The sequence below is a fragment of the Lissotriton vulgaris genome, chromosome 7, assembly GCF_964263255.1.
Source record: "Lissotriton vulgaris chromosome 7, aLisVul1.2, whole genome shotgun sequence".
Taxonomy (NCBI): domain Eukaryota; kingdom Metazoa; phylum Chordata; class Amphibia; order Caudata; family Salamandridae; genus Lissotriton; species Lissotriton vulgaris.
The window spans coordinates 718,678,484-718,693,860 of record NC_141695.1 but is presented as its reverse complement, the minus strand read 5'-3'; the positions used below and the strand labels follow the sequence as shown (position 1 = coordinate 718,693,860).

General features: G+C 48.1%; 1 protein-coding gene across 2 annotated transcripts in view; it reads right to left on the bottom strand.

The window, feature by feature from the left end:
• The window catches only part of ARSG (arylsulfatase G), a 2,325,381-nt gene that overhangs the window by 1,730,037 nt on the left and 579,967 nt on the right, over positions 1-15,377 (bottom strand). The gene's annotated exons all lie outside the window — the stretch shown is intronic.

Sequence of the window (15,377 nt, the reverse complement as noted above, 5' to 3'; positions counted from 1 at the left end):
TTCTTCGACCCCCGAACCCGGCAGTTGGTAATACAGGCGACTGTTATATCGCGCCTGGATTATGCCAGCTCTCTCCTGGTGGGGGCTAACCTGGCTGAAGTCACCCGCCTCCAACGCGTGCAGAACGCTGCCGCTAGAGCTATCGTTGGCCTTCCTAGATCTTGCCCCGTTTCCAGTACACTGAAAGCGTTGCACTGGCTGCCAGTCAGGGCCAGAATCCAATTCAAAGTACTGTGCCTGGCCTTCAAGATTCTAAAGGGTACGGCTCCTCAAACTCTTACGGACCTCTGTAGAAATTGAAGAAATTGATGTACATAAACAGCACTCATTTCCCTTCTTCTCCCACTCCTCTCCCTGTGAGCACCATGAATACCGTAAACTATTGACCGTATCACTCTGCCAGTAAGAGCCCATACCTATATGCATATGTACAGCCATTCTAGGCACCATGGCCTTTTACCCATTGGAATCCCTGGCTTCCCGTCTGCGCGCATCTTAAACACCCTCTCTCATGCATAGCCCATGAAACCCTCCCCCTCTGCGCGACCCTGCTGCGAAAGGCAACCCTCCTGCTTGACCCACACAAAACCCCCCCATTCCCTCTTGAGGAGGCATCCTTCGCCTTAGCTGACATAGCCCTCCCCAACTACACCTGACTGCCCCCGCTCTCTCTCACGTACAGGTCATAAGATCTCTCTCTCTCTGTGCGACTCTGACCCTGCGCGCACCCTGGCCCCCTCCCTCTCCCTCACATGGACAAGTCATAAACCTTCTTCTTCTGCAAGACCCTGTCCTTGAGAACCACGACCGCGCCTGACCAACACCTCCTTTCCTTCCATGAATGCCCCTCTGTTGACCAGCCTTCCCTCCGCGCTCGATTGTCCACGCGGCATGAATACCACTCCTTTGATGACCCCTTCCCCCGAGTCCGGCTGACCACACATGTCCAGGGCCATCGCCTAAGCCAGGAGATACCATTTACTGCCCTTATTGTATGAAGTCACTCCTCTTCAAAGGACCCACTATTGATCCTGGCCACCCCACCCCCTGGCTATGATTAGGCGCGCACATCCTAAACTGTTGATGAAACACTCAGCTGCGTGATTGCCCTCCCCTCTTATCAGCAGGTCAAGGGTCCCTATTGTGAACACATGTGGGGTGGGATTGACACGAGGATTATAGGGTTATCTTTCCTTCGTTTCACAATGCTGTGACTGTAATGCCAAGTGTTTTGTAAGGTATAAAAGGTTGAGTCTCAGCTCACTTGTTAGAGCACCTCCCGATGACACCTTGCTTCGTGTCTGAAATGACTGGCTCTCCTCATGAGAATTAAACTCTGCTCTTGATTCCTGCATCCAGCGCCCGTCTCTTTATTTGATAACTAATCAGAATGGGAACTAAGAGGCGTCTTGCGCCAGCAGCCTGGGCATCGATAGCAATGCGGGCTCATTTTCTACAATTGGCGTCCCAACGCGGGGTCCATCAGTGACATAAGGTTCGGTAAGAGAGATCCAGACGAAGAAGCGAACATCTAAAATAATCGGAGTATACCTGCCTTGAGAGGGCCCTAGCCCGGCTGCCGATCAAAAGAACTTCGCCAATTCTGAACGGACCTCTCTTGAGTGACCTATTGTCCTGACTGGAATCCCACAGGAATGCTACACGGAGTAAGAGAACGATCGGGCGCTGGAAGGAGGAAGGCGAAGAACTGCCCACACGGTCCGGTCCGGGTAAGGTCGCGTAAATGCGACAAATTGTGAAATGATTGTTTTGGATAATACTAGTATTACGCTTTGTTGAAACCCTCTGGAGATTCACTGTCTGCAAACGGAGAAAACAACAGGCTCTCTCTCTGCAAGCAGTGAAGGATAGGTAACGCAGACTTTTGTCCCCATTGTAATCCGTCGTGCTTATCTTCCTCCCCCACTGTTTCCCGAACTACCGTTCGTGGATTATTGTCTGGAGATTCTTTGTCTGCAAACAGGGAGGAACAAGGTCTCTCTTTGCAGGTAGAGAAAGAGTGGGTAACGATAACTTTTCGTGCCCACTTATTCTCCCCACTGATTGGTTTGATTGACCGTACATTAAGTGTTCGGTATTGGTTCGTTTGAGGTATTCACCGCCGCCAAACAACGGAGAATAGAAATATTCTGCCTAGTCTTTGCCCGCCGTGATAAGATAGGTAATGCAGACTTTTGTCCCCGTTGTAATCCGTCATGCCTATCTTCTCCCCATTGGTTGGTAGCCTGTTTAGCCTGGACCGCTTATTAGAGTCGAACCATCCAGCTCCACTGGAGGGCACATCTAATAAGGACCTGTTCATTAAAGTGTGGACTAGTCGCTATAGCTTATAATAGGTTATGGCATAAAAATAAAAAGAAAAGGAGTTGAGCGAAATCAGTAGGCCACTGAGGAGTTATCAACTTCGCTAAAAATAAAATAAGAAACGTTAGAAATAACCCGTAATAAGAAACATAAAAATGGCGAGGGAAGACAAGCTTGACACCAAGGCAAGCCACGAGGTAACTAGGTTCCGTTGCCTATTCCTGCCCTAAACATGTCTGCCTCATTGCCCACCACGCCCAAATAACGGTCACATGAAATAGATACAAATCAATAGGTACCTACCCCCATTCCGGAAACTCCCGAAATGCCGCAGGTCCGCGGATACGCCCATCCGGTAGGCGAGGCCTCGAGGCATGCGGGGCTCGCCTGGATGCAGTCGGAAGGGGAGGCTGTGGGGCGGACGGTCCAGAAAACGGTGATGGCCTCTCCTTCTCTCCTCTTCTGCTGCCCTACGGGCCACGGGGGGGGGGAGCTGTCTTGCCTCAGCCACCGACCACCCCCCCCCCCTCCTCTGTCTCTCGCCTGGACCGGCCCGCGAAGAAGGCCGAAGCCACAAACAAGAGCGGCGGCGCTTACATGTAGTCCCGCCACATGCCGACGCCTGGATAGTTACAGGTAGTCCCGCCACATTTCAAATTCCTGGAGAGTTGGAGGTAGTCCCGCCACATGTCCACGCCTGGAAGTTACAGGTAGCCCAGCCACACGACAACGCCTGGACAGTTACAGGTAGTCCCGCCACACGACAACGCCTGGACAGTTACAGGTAGTCCCGCCACATGTCAAAAAGGGGGGGGGGACTGTCTTGCCTCAGCCACCGACCAACCCCCCCCCCATCTTCAATAGCCGGCACGGCCAATATCGAAAAGGCGGAGCCGAGGATCGGCGAGGGGTCGCTGGAAGGGGGAGGTGACGCGAACGAGCCTCCCCCACCTCCCTCCAGGTGGCGGCTTCCAGCGACACCCCAACGCTCTTACTTAAAGAGGGTCCACATCGAAAAGCGGTCTTTTGCCCGGGGCGGGCACATGCCCCATACCGTCTCTCCTCGACCTTGAAGATTCTATAAGAACCGGGGGGCTCCCGACCCCTCTGCATGGGTGCCCCCGTCCCCCCTCATTGGGACCCGCGACATCGACACGCTCCTGCCGGCGCCAGCCTCAGTTTGGAAATGGCTAAAACACAGCCAAAGTACAGACTTGTTCAGTTCCGGTGGAACACCAGAATGACCCGGTAGGAAACTTGTTGTTGCCCTCCCCACTCTTTGACTGATGGTCCATTTGTTAGACTGTTACCACATTGCGAAAAACATTTTGAACTGCCAACAGAAGGTTCTGGTCGAACCATGAGTCATCGGAGACATTCTGACTATACCGGTACCTGCCTGACCTCGCCCAAAATGGCGCCGATACATGAAAACGGAACTTTCGAACTCCCTGTTCGCCCGGATTGCTCGAATATTGGTGCTCTGAGATATGTATGCATTTTTGGACAATGAAAGTCGATAAGATGGATAGTGATTATGTACTTAGAGAAGAAAGCAATACAGATATTGATCATGTGTTTTAACAATGAACTGATTTAGGGTGGGTACTGATTATGAGTTGGAAAATGAATTGGTGTAATTTAGATAAAGAATGAGTATTGGATAATGAATTTATGAATTAATTAAAACTGAATTCTTGACATGCATCATGCTTGCTCTGTAGGGAAGTTTGATATGATTTTATTGCACTGCTGCACTTTATGCAATGAACTACCACCAACTCCGTTCTTCTTATGTACAGTTTCAATCTGCTTCGTAGCCGGCCCACTGAGTTGTAGGCCTGTATTTGTACCTTGACACTTTTTATTAAAAGTATTTTGAAAAAGAAAGCATGGTTGTAGCAGTTGCATTAATGAGTTTTGGATGTCTTACTACTGTGAGCGAAGAATAAGTATGATGAAAGATGTAGATCAAAAGGATCAGATATTTAGCAGCTACATTATGTATCACAGGCAGCCAGAAAAGTGTTTTTAGACACCCTTAAAACGACACCACAGAAATGCCACCTGACCGTCACCCTCGCACCCGACAAAGAGGGTTACGACCGAGTAACTCATGTAGATACGCAGATCGTCAATGATTATCTATCTGACATTACTGGTCCCTCTGGGCTTAAACGCCGAGATGGTAAAGAAATGCAGTACGTGGAGATGGGTCGAGTATGTGGTAGGTAAAAACATTTTCGGACTACTGCATGCTGATGTACTTTGAATGCTGCCCCCCACCCCTTCTTTTTCCTCCCTTCTGCAGGTCACGTCAGAACGTCGGCTGAAATATGGGAGAGCGAGGGACGAAACACCGACGAAAAGGGAAGGAGGGAATATGTGCATAGTCCACATAACGATAAGTTTTTTAAAAGACGTAGACTTAAACATGACTGTTCCTCCTTAGAACATAGCAACTGGGAGGATGGACTGACATAAAAACTGGACAGGTACTGAATGACGAAAAATTGACTGGAAATGACGCGTTAAATAATGTAACTGGACGTTTGACTAGGTAGGGAAAGGACAAAGAAAAATATACGGGTAAGGGTTACCATGACACCACCCGTCTGGGAAGTTGGAAATGTTGCTGATGTTCAAAATACACTGCCCCCTTTCTCACACTCTTATAGATATAGCCAAGCTGTCCGACTGTTACTTGCCGTTGCCTCAGCCTGGAGAACTTCCCACCAAAGGAAGGAACTGAAAAATGGTTTAAAATCCAACCATGGGTAAATAGCGCGACCAGGTTAATTTCTGACCGACCAACCGAGGTGTAAGTATTGGCAATTGAGAACACTCGCAGAGATAATGGGCGAGAAGGAAAAGGAGGGAAGGGTAGAAAGAGCTAAGCACATAGATAAATAGGATAGTAAAGATACGTAGGATATAATATGGATTCTGTTGGCCACCTGTTGTTTTCTGTTTTGTTGTGAATGTCTTATATATGTGTAGTACATGTGCTGTCTTCCCTGTCTGAGTGTGTGTATGTAATGTACGGGTTTATGTCTTCCCTCTGTCTGTATTTGCGTGTTATCTGACCTTTGCTGTTCTGTGTTGTGAGCGCACTAAATGACCTATTTTCGTACACGTCTCTCTCTCTCTCTCTCTCTCTCTCTCTCTCACCACCCCCTTATCTCTCCCTCTCTCTCTCTCTCTCTCCCTCTCTCTCTCTCTCTCTACATGTCATACGTGTACTGAATGGCTCGTTTAGATTGTGGACGACTCTCACTCTCTATGAGAGTCTCCCTATTTTCTCTCCCTCTTTTTGGTAAAATTGTGCCCCACCGGCACCAGTCTGATTTGATACATATTGAACGCGAAGGTGTTCAGCGAAATTGACCGAAACTAAAAAGATTGTATCTCGCCATATTACTGCCTCTCCTTTCTGCAAAATGAATGAACTTGAATTGGCTGAAAAGGAAAGGACAGGTAAGACGACTAAAGTCCCCCAAATCTGGCCATTTATAGGGGAACTGTATGTCAATGGCACCTTATGTCTGTTCTTCAGAGACGAACGCCAACGTCTAGATTGACCCCCAATGCCCAGATTGCCCCCCCCCCCCCCCTTTTGCACCCAAGCGCGAGCGCCCGAAGCATCCCCGCCCCATTTTGATAGACCCCAGTTGCTGTCCCGGATATAAACATGATGACCATGAGTAGCTGTTGACCCTCGAGAAAACCTTGTTTTGCCTGACTCTCGATGATGGCACCCCCGCCCTGTTTGAAAAGGTTAGCCAGTCCTGAAGGGAAATGCTCCGTGATGTTGAATATGATGTAATGCACAGTTGATGGGAATCTCATTTATCCTCACTTGAGTTATAAATAGGACGATGAATAAACCTGCCATAAACTCAGTAGGAATGCTGACACATGCACTGCTTGATAATAGACCTCTGACTGTGACCGATGAGCATAACTCTCAAATGCGTAGAATTGAGGGAGGAATTCACATGCGTAGATATCTTCTTCTGCCATTTCTCTAAAACCTTGTCTTGTACCTATTCAAAGATTCACGATCACCGAAGGAGATGGGTCAGATGTGACGTACAGCCTGACTGCAGATCTTGGGACACGTGTGACCTCGACCAAAGGTGGAGCTGCAGAGCAACAAGATACGGGACGAGACCGCAATTTCAACGTGGAAAATGAAGAATGATGGGCCGCCTTGAAGCCCTCCGTCTGCTAACCCACGTGTGCCTGGAGTCTCCGTCCCCCTTCTTTGGGCCCGATTGATGGGCCTGCCTGCTTGTTATCCTTTGCTCCCTTGGTCCCTTTTGTGTGTCCCAGGAACTCTGACCCAACTCCGCTCTCTCTCTCCTATCGACTATTTGAACCCCACTCACCCTCTTTTCCACGTGACTTTTTGCCAAGGGAAAGAACTGCATTCATATGGGAATAGGGTGTTGCCACGGAAAATATAGGTGCCGAGCATAAGGCGCCGCCAAACGGATTGTTTAGGGAACAGGACTGTGGTCTAACAGCAGAGGACTGACCGCACCCTGCAACGCGTAAGGATAGAACCGAGCTGGACCTATAGCTCCACCGCCGGTGCTCAACAGCGCCAACGAAAGTACACGGACTAGAGCCTACCAGTGATGGCTCGCTGATAAAAAGACACTGTGACGAAGAAATCTTGTGTATTGAACTGAATTCCGCTCTCAACTACTTGGTCGAAACTGTTCATTGGTCACATTTTTAAGTTAGAAAGATTTATGCTATGTAGTGCGTTTTATTGTCAGGAACACAACGAAATGCAATTTCCTATGTGCTGCATTCTGCCTATCACCTCAACTGTCTATGATCGTACGCCAAATGTTAGTATCGACAAAATGCTAATTCATCAACGATGCTTGTCTGCCTGTAACCCCATCAATTACAAAAATGACTGCTGTAATGTAAAAAGGGGCGACTGTAGAAATTGAAGAAATTGATGTACATAAACAGCACTCATTTCCCTTCTTCTCCCACTCCTCTCCCTGTGAGCACCATGAATACCGTAAACTATTGACCGTATCACTCTGCCAGTAAGAGCCCATACCTATATGCATATGTACAGCCATTCTAGGCACCATGGCCTTTTATCCATTGGAATCCCTGGCTTCCCGTCTGCGCGCATCTTAAACACCCTCTCTCATGCATAGCCCATGAAACCCTCCCCCTCTGCGCGACCCTGCTGCGAAAGGCAACCCTCCTGCTTGACCCACACAAAACCCCCCCATTCCCTCTTGAGGAGGCATCCTTCGCCTTAGCTGACATAGCCCTCCCCAACTACACCTGACTGCCCCCGCTCTCTCTCACGTACAGGTCATAAGATCTCTCTCTCTCTCTGTGCGACTCTGACCCTGCGCGCACCCTGGCCCCCTCCCTCTCCCTCACATGGACAAGTCATAAACCTTCTTCTTCTGCAAGACCCTGTCCTTGAGAACCACGACCGCGCCTGACCAACACCTCCTTTCCTTCCATGAATGCCCCTCTGTTGACCAGCCTTCCCTCCGCGCTCGATTGTCCACGCGGCATGAATACCACTCCTTTGATGACCCCTTCCCCCGAGTCCGGCTGACCACACATGTCCAGGGCCATCGCCTAAGCCAGGAGATACCATTTACTGCCCTTATTGTATGAAGTCACTCCTCTTCAAAGGACCCACTATTGATCCTGGACACCCCACCCCCTGGCTATGATTAGGCGCGCACATCCTAAACTGTTGATGAAACACTCAGCTGCGTGATTGCCCTCCCCTCTTATCAGCAGGTCAAGGGTCCCTATTGTGAACACATGTGGGGTGGGATTGACACGAGGATTATAGGGTTATCTTTCCTTCGTTTCACAATGCTGTGACTGTAATGCCAAGTGTTTTGTAAGGTATAAAAGGTTGAGTCTCAGCTCACTTGTTAGAGCACCTCCCGATGACACCTTGCTTCGTGTCTGAAATGACTGGCTCTCCTCATGAGAATTAAACTCTGTTCTTGATTCCTGCATCCAGCGCCCGTCTCTTTATTTGATAACTAATCAGAATGGGAACTAAGAGGCGTCTTGCGCCAGCAGCCTGGGCATCGATAGCAATGCGGGCTCATTTTCTACACCTCTTGTCCTGGTACGTTCCCACTCGGCCTCTGAGATCTTTGGGCCAAGCTCTCACTATCACCCCTCGATATAAGTTGTGCCGTGTTGGTGGTCGTTCCTTCCGGGTCAAAGCAGCCGAACTGTGGAATTCCCTCCCGGTGGAGATTCGGTTGTTGGAGGATCTTTTTTCCTTCCGTAAGGCTATTAAAACTTTCTTATTTTAACCTGGTTCCTCCTCTTTAGCTGTTGTGTTTCCTGTGGTTGTTGCGTGTTACCTTGACATGCGCCGGGACGCCCCTTGGCTGGGGCAGCTGTGCGCAGTACAAATTCACGTAACATAACATAACATACCTTTATTTTGAACCGCGTCGTGACATCACCTTGTGAACCACCATACCTGTTTCCATATACAGTCACTGTATGCTGGGCATACTTTTGGAATGCGACCTCCAAGGGTGTGCTTAACCCTTTGGCAGCATTCACTTTGAGCTGGACCAAGGAAGAGGTGCACCTGAACCTCTTTCAATGCAGAGGGAACTGACGCAGGACTTTAAGTGGGCCGGGTCTCACCGGGTCTGAGCACCAGCAGTTTTTTTAAAGGGGCCTCGAAACGGGTCTCCATCGGGCTCTGCTTTGTGCCCTGGCACAGGTGGTCCATTTTTTCCCGGACTGCAGTGACCGCAGCAGGCACTTCGATGTGCACCTGCTCACACTGCTCACTTCTCACTAGTGGAGAAGTTATAGTATGACATCATGCAGGTGAGCGTTGTAGGAGAAGGAAAATCCTTTAAAGAGAGTCATTTTCTCTCTGGATTTCCGTTCTCTTTTTGAAATAAATTCAGGAGCAGCAACATCGTCGTGGTGTCAGCAGGGCTTTAAGTGGAAGCTTTTTCAATATTATATACAACAAGCCATAGTTGCTGCTGGTTTATCTTATGCAATAAACAACCATTGACAAAGCTAATAGTCCTGCCTTGTTGTAGGTATGATGTTACTTGTTGTATCATATATCTGGATGCAATGACAGAAACAGCAAAATACAAGCCAGGCGGCACATTATGCTACGCACAGATTTTTAGCTTGTGTTTTTAAGACACGCCCTTAACCCCTTCACTGCGGCGGGAATTCCGCCGCAGCGCTAATGGGGCGGGGGGGCCGAGCGGCGCTCACATGCTCGTGACGGAGCCGCTCCGTCACGAGCCGCGGTTGAGCTGTGCTCATGACGGAGCGGTTCCGTCATGGCCCCGCCCGCGGAATTCGCATTCCGTCATGAGCATAGAAGGGGTTAATTACATTTGCCACGGCCCTTTGAAAGACTCCCCAGTTTTTTCAACCCACTTAAAGCCCTAAACTGACGGTTCATAGGAGTATTGAGTGAGGGCTTAAACTAGTGACTACATCGCCAATGACTTGAGGGAGGTAATTTCTATTATTTGGTTCCGGTTAAAAACCACTAGCAGGAAACAAAAACATTAATAGCAAACCATTATCAATTTACAAAAAATACACCTAGGTTGTTTTACTTACTTTGTGAAAACAGAAGCTTTAAAGTTTGAGTACCAAGTATTAGTTTATTTAAGAATGTTGTCATTGAAACACCTCTTAGAGAAATCACCCCTTTTAAATATGAAAAACGTGCAGGTAGTGAATGAAATATAAAATGTTTATTGTGCTTTTTAAAAAAAATAATTTCTATTTATCTAATTTTTAATTTTTGTATGTCACAAGGCCATGTCAGGGTTATAAGAAAAATAAAGAACAGCCTCAGCTATCTGTATTGTGCTGTAATTGGATTTATTTAGTACTTACTTCCAATGACAATACTTTAAAGCGCGTTACTACTAGTAGCGTGTGACACTAGAACCCAAGGTTAGTGATTAGACCTGTGGTTTTTGATAATTGAGTTTATCAATAAATAAAAATATCTTTATTCGGTTTTACATGAAAACCATAAAAGTACACTTTGATGAAAAATAACATACAACTATTATCTTGCATTAAAATTGGTAAAAATTGTATACTTTAAAAACGAAATCATGTGTCCTAAATCCCTCCACGGTGGCTAATCAGAGTTGACTTGAGTATTGCAACACAGGCGATTAATTCCGTTAATAGAAGACTACTTTATGAACCACCCTGACAATGATTGCTTAGCCTGTTACTCTTGGTTAATCCAGGCATTTCATAACTAGGAATTTGATGGTACAGCCATAAAGGTTAAAAAGACAGAACATTAAAAACAATTCATCCTTTGTAAATATTAGACGATTACCTTTCTAAGTTGTAATCCCTACCGGCAGCAGCCACAAACTCACATTTTAAATGAAATTCATAGTTCTGTATGATCGGCCAGTCCAAATGCCATGCTCTTACACACATATACACACTCAGTACCCTAAAGAGGTGCCACTGGTAGCCAGAAGCTAAATGGTTCACACTCTGCAGACTCCTTGGTCCAAGCTTCCATTCAACGTCTAGTTTGCCCTGAGTGTCCTATACACCCGGATGGAAGATAATAAGCCCTGCCGCATGGACACTGGACCGCATGCGGACGAAGTCACACTTAGTCTGTGTCCTCGGGAAACAGGTGGGAATATGTAACAGTTTTAATTAGGAAGTAGATGTAAACAGGGGTGAGGTGAACGGCCACTCGGGAAGTTCACCCACAAGTCTCAAAACACAGAGGAGTCACACAGTCTCTTGACCCGCTTCCAAACTGGCTCAGAGCTTTTCTTCAACCCCTCTCGCTACTACCTGGTGCCAAGATGTCTTTGGGTGGGGCCAGGTGTGGGGAGGGCAGTTAGTCCGCTGTGATGAGGGTCAACAAGGGAACAACCGATGAATGAGGAGTAACACAGGGTAGTCTCTCAGTAGGATAAGGCCCTCCGTTCAGTACACAATGATCCAGGTCATGCCCAGGCAATCCGGGCACAGTGACTGCTGCATATAGGGATGAGTCGCACCAGGCACTTCAGGTTTCAAACACGATCAGATGCAAATTCCGTTACTCCCTGGATGGAGGCACAATGACCAGTGCATGTCGAGGTGGGTTGCACCAGTCAAATCTGGTCACACACACAGCACACAGTTGCAATTCCGTACCTCCCTGAAAATGAGGAACCACATCCGATGTACAACAATACAGGTTGCACCAGACCAGTCCGTTCACACACAAAGAGGCGCACAATCAGCAGAGCCACATGAGGTAGAATGAGGCACTACTCCGGGTACACCACCACCTATGAGGGTCGCACTCTTTGAATTGGACACCGCACGCAATGAGCATGCTGCCGGCGTGCCGCATTGGGGAAATGTGACATGATTGACAAAACGGGCCATGCAGGGTCTTGCAACCGCTGGTGAATCCTCTCACCACCACTGGACGCTTATGATGTCACGGTCCTCGCAGTAGGGGAACCGTAAGCCTTAGATAGGGCAGATTTCAGGGGCTCCGCACTAGGCAATCTGGTTTATAAACATAAGTCTCAGGTCAACACTCACACCACTCTACCAGTTTAGATTCAGTAGCCGAAGTGGGCACTTGAGAGGGCACTGCTCTCCCGATGTTACAGGTAGATGGTGTAGGTCTCTCAAGGGATAACTTTGATGTCCCTGAGATCTTTGACAATGCAGGAGGACCACGGTTGGGCCCTTGGAGAGTACACTTCAGGGCACCATGCTTCAGCAGGTCTTCCAGTCTCTATTCGAACAGTTATCCTCCCTGTGCACAACAGAGCCCTCCGACAATGTGCACCACGCGGTCTGGGTTCTCAGTCCCACGTTCCCACAAGTGCATCTCACCTTTTGCTGAAGGATGGCACCCGAAGTTATACTGTTTTGTCTTTAAAATTGGGTTGATTTAGGGGGTTTTCACTTTCAACCACAGATGTCTCCCTAAATTGAAGGCCTGTCTGCATTGGGGTCTTGGAATCTAGATCTTCATATTTTAGTGGGGCCATGATCCAGCCACTGGAGTCTAGGTGCCACAACCTCTTGGGTTCCCGGTCACCCAGCATCGGATCTCCCATTCCGTGTATTGCCACAAGCATATCATCTGAACTGACTATTACGGGTTGCTGAAAACTACCGATTCCCGTCACCAACTTATCCCCAGAACCATCTTAACTACGGCTCCAGCCCCCCTTGAGGCCGCGTACAGATCTTCCCTGGAAGCACAATCCAGGCTATTTTCATTTATTTGATTCAGGCTTGCAATTTAACTATCCTGATGATGATCCTATTATTGTTGAAAAGGATCGAAACGTCGTGGACTAATGTAAACAGTTGGCACGTTAATCGCACTTGATAAAAAAGTGCAGTTACTGTTTCTGTAAGCTTGTCAGAAATTGTGCTCAATATTCCACAAGCTACCCCACCTTGCCTGATATGTCTTTGTCCTAAATGCATTTATCATGTGTTCATGTAGGGTGCAGGATTGTGTCCCACTTTATTGCTGTGTTTTGTATTTTTGTTCTTTGACATTTTTGATTTATTAAATCGATTGTCTGGCTGGACACTCGCAATATAGTACCGATTCAAGTCTATATTTATTCTAATTACTTCCCTGTTTCGTTTAAGGACCACTGTTCTAATATTAAACTGCTACCCAAGGTCCTTACCTACCTTCTGGGTTCCCTTGTGTTTGTAAAAGTACACCCTCTATCTTCAAGCCATCCCATTAGGCCCTCAAAAGGCAGAGGTCTGGCGTTTCCTTGGGATGCTAATGTTTTATGGCTGTTGCATGGGGGATGCACAGATGTGCTTCCCCCGACCCCTGTTGTCGACTGGAGCGGACACCACGGTCCCTCAGACTCTTGGAGCATTGAAATGTCCATATTCTATAAGTGGCATTTCTAAGCAAGTTATGCCAAAAACCCCTTTACTAATGGAAAGGCTTTGGCACTGTGAATCCACAGATATGAAATACCATGAGGCTACTCCACTCCAATCCACCAATGTAGTGCAACATATTGTCAACCACTTCCCCATATCAACTTACGGGCAGAGTAGGCCTCATAGGTAGGGAAAACACACACAGGTATTCCTCACTACCTGGGCGCACGTGCGCTATTGCACCCCCTGACCTGCGATGGCAGGAGGGACACAGTACCCAACACAAGTGGTGCCAGTGCGCCCCCCCCACCCAAGTCTGCACAGTGGCGGGACACTGGTTTAACACACACGTGTCTGTGAGCATGAACTAACCTGCATTGGCAGGCAGCACATGCAATCATGGGCATCATAGGCGCAGGCGTACGCTCACAGCGGTCTTCACTGGCACGCTGTTCATGAGTTTACTCACTATCAATGAGAGTGCGCACCCACTGGTCTGCAATGACATATCGGCCCATGTTTCATAACATAGAATCAGCGTTGCTTCCCAACATGGATAGAAAGGGCTTACGCACCATCATGCGACAAGGACAGGCCAGGCAAATAGCTTACACAGGCCCTAGCCGCTTTGGAGCCAGTGTGCGCACACTGCCCTGCCCAGCCAGTCATGGGTATGGTTGCGCACGGGTACTGTTGCGCATTACCGGACAGCGATGGCAGATCGGGCACCTTGCCGCTAGCACCATAGATGGAAGTATGCAGATACAGACTGCACCGACAGGCCTGACCCAGAGGTTAGAACACAGGGAATGCAGGTATATGCTCATGAGCCCACAATGGCAGGCCAGGCACTATCCAACGTGTCATAGGTGCTGGGGTGCATCGTTCACCCTACCACGGCAGGTGGGACATATATCCAAAACAGCGGCAGGGCCGGTGCGCAAAACCCGTCTGCGCTGGCAGACCAGCCCATGTTCTGGAACAGCGAGTCAGTACCTCTTCCTAACCAGTGTAGGAAGGCAAAAGCACTAAACCACAGCTTTGACAGTGAGGATGTGAAGAAGCCTTTTTAAAAAAAAAGAAAACTATTTATTGAACTGCAAGGTACACCCAGCAGCGTGCACCTAGGCCCACATTGCATAACAATGAAAAAGACATATCATGCAGCCATTTTTTCCCCCAACCAGCCACTTCCCCCCAACCCAGTCCAGAAAACAAAAGGCAGAGCAGATAAGGCACGATGTAACATTTGTATCACAATTAAGAGCAGTGTGACTTATTAGATCTAACTAACAGAATTCAGCCCATGTATCCAAATTTTTCACAGATATTTATACCATGTCCGGGTGCTCTAGCAGGTACGTGGTGAGTGGCACCCAACAGTCCTTAGGCCTAGAAGCTGCTGGGAGCTCCTCTGCATATGCCTCCATTTGTTCTTTGGCAGTAGACAAGGTCTCTAATCCACTTTACCAAGGTGGGCACCTTCCTAGTACTCCAATGCAGTGCAACAGTGCGTTTGGCAAACAAGGTATATATAGTAATCATGTGTTGATTACATGGTTTAATTATTTTTAGAAGCCCCAACAAACATATTTCTGGGGTGCATTCAATTCTATCAAGAGTTCTGTCTAGGAGCACCTTCACCACCCTGTGCCAGAAGCAAAATATAGCAGCGCAACCCCACGCCAGGTGTATAAAATCAGCTCCGTCTTGCCTACATCTGGGGCATCTCAGCTCGACCCCACGCAGTACCCAGTATAACAGCAAGATACGGTTCCAGGGCAAAGCCTCGCCGGTATAATGAGTCTCAGGACATTAGTTCTGATCCTATGAACATCCCACTCCACTTTCAGCTAAAAGAACGAGCAGGCAGCAAAATTCAGGCAAACACAAGGAGATGATGGACGGAGCGCTGAACATTTTCAGACACTCACCCCCAGTCACAGATCTGGGTTGGATCCATCATCGTTCTTTAGCTCACTTCACCACCCCAGTTCAGACACAGCTATATGCAAATCAGTCTTGACCCTGTGCCTCATGGGAACAGTGCGGCCCGGACTTCTTCAGGGCTGTTACAAAAAAGACAATATACAAGACATACAATTAAA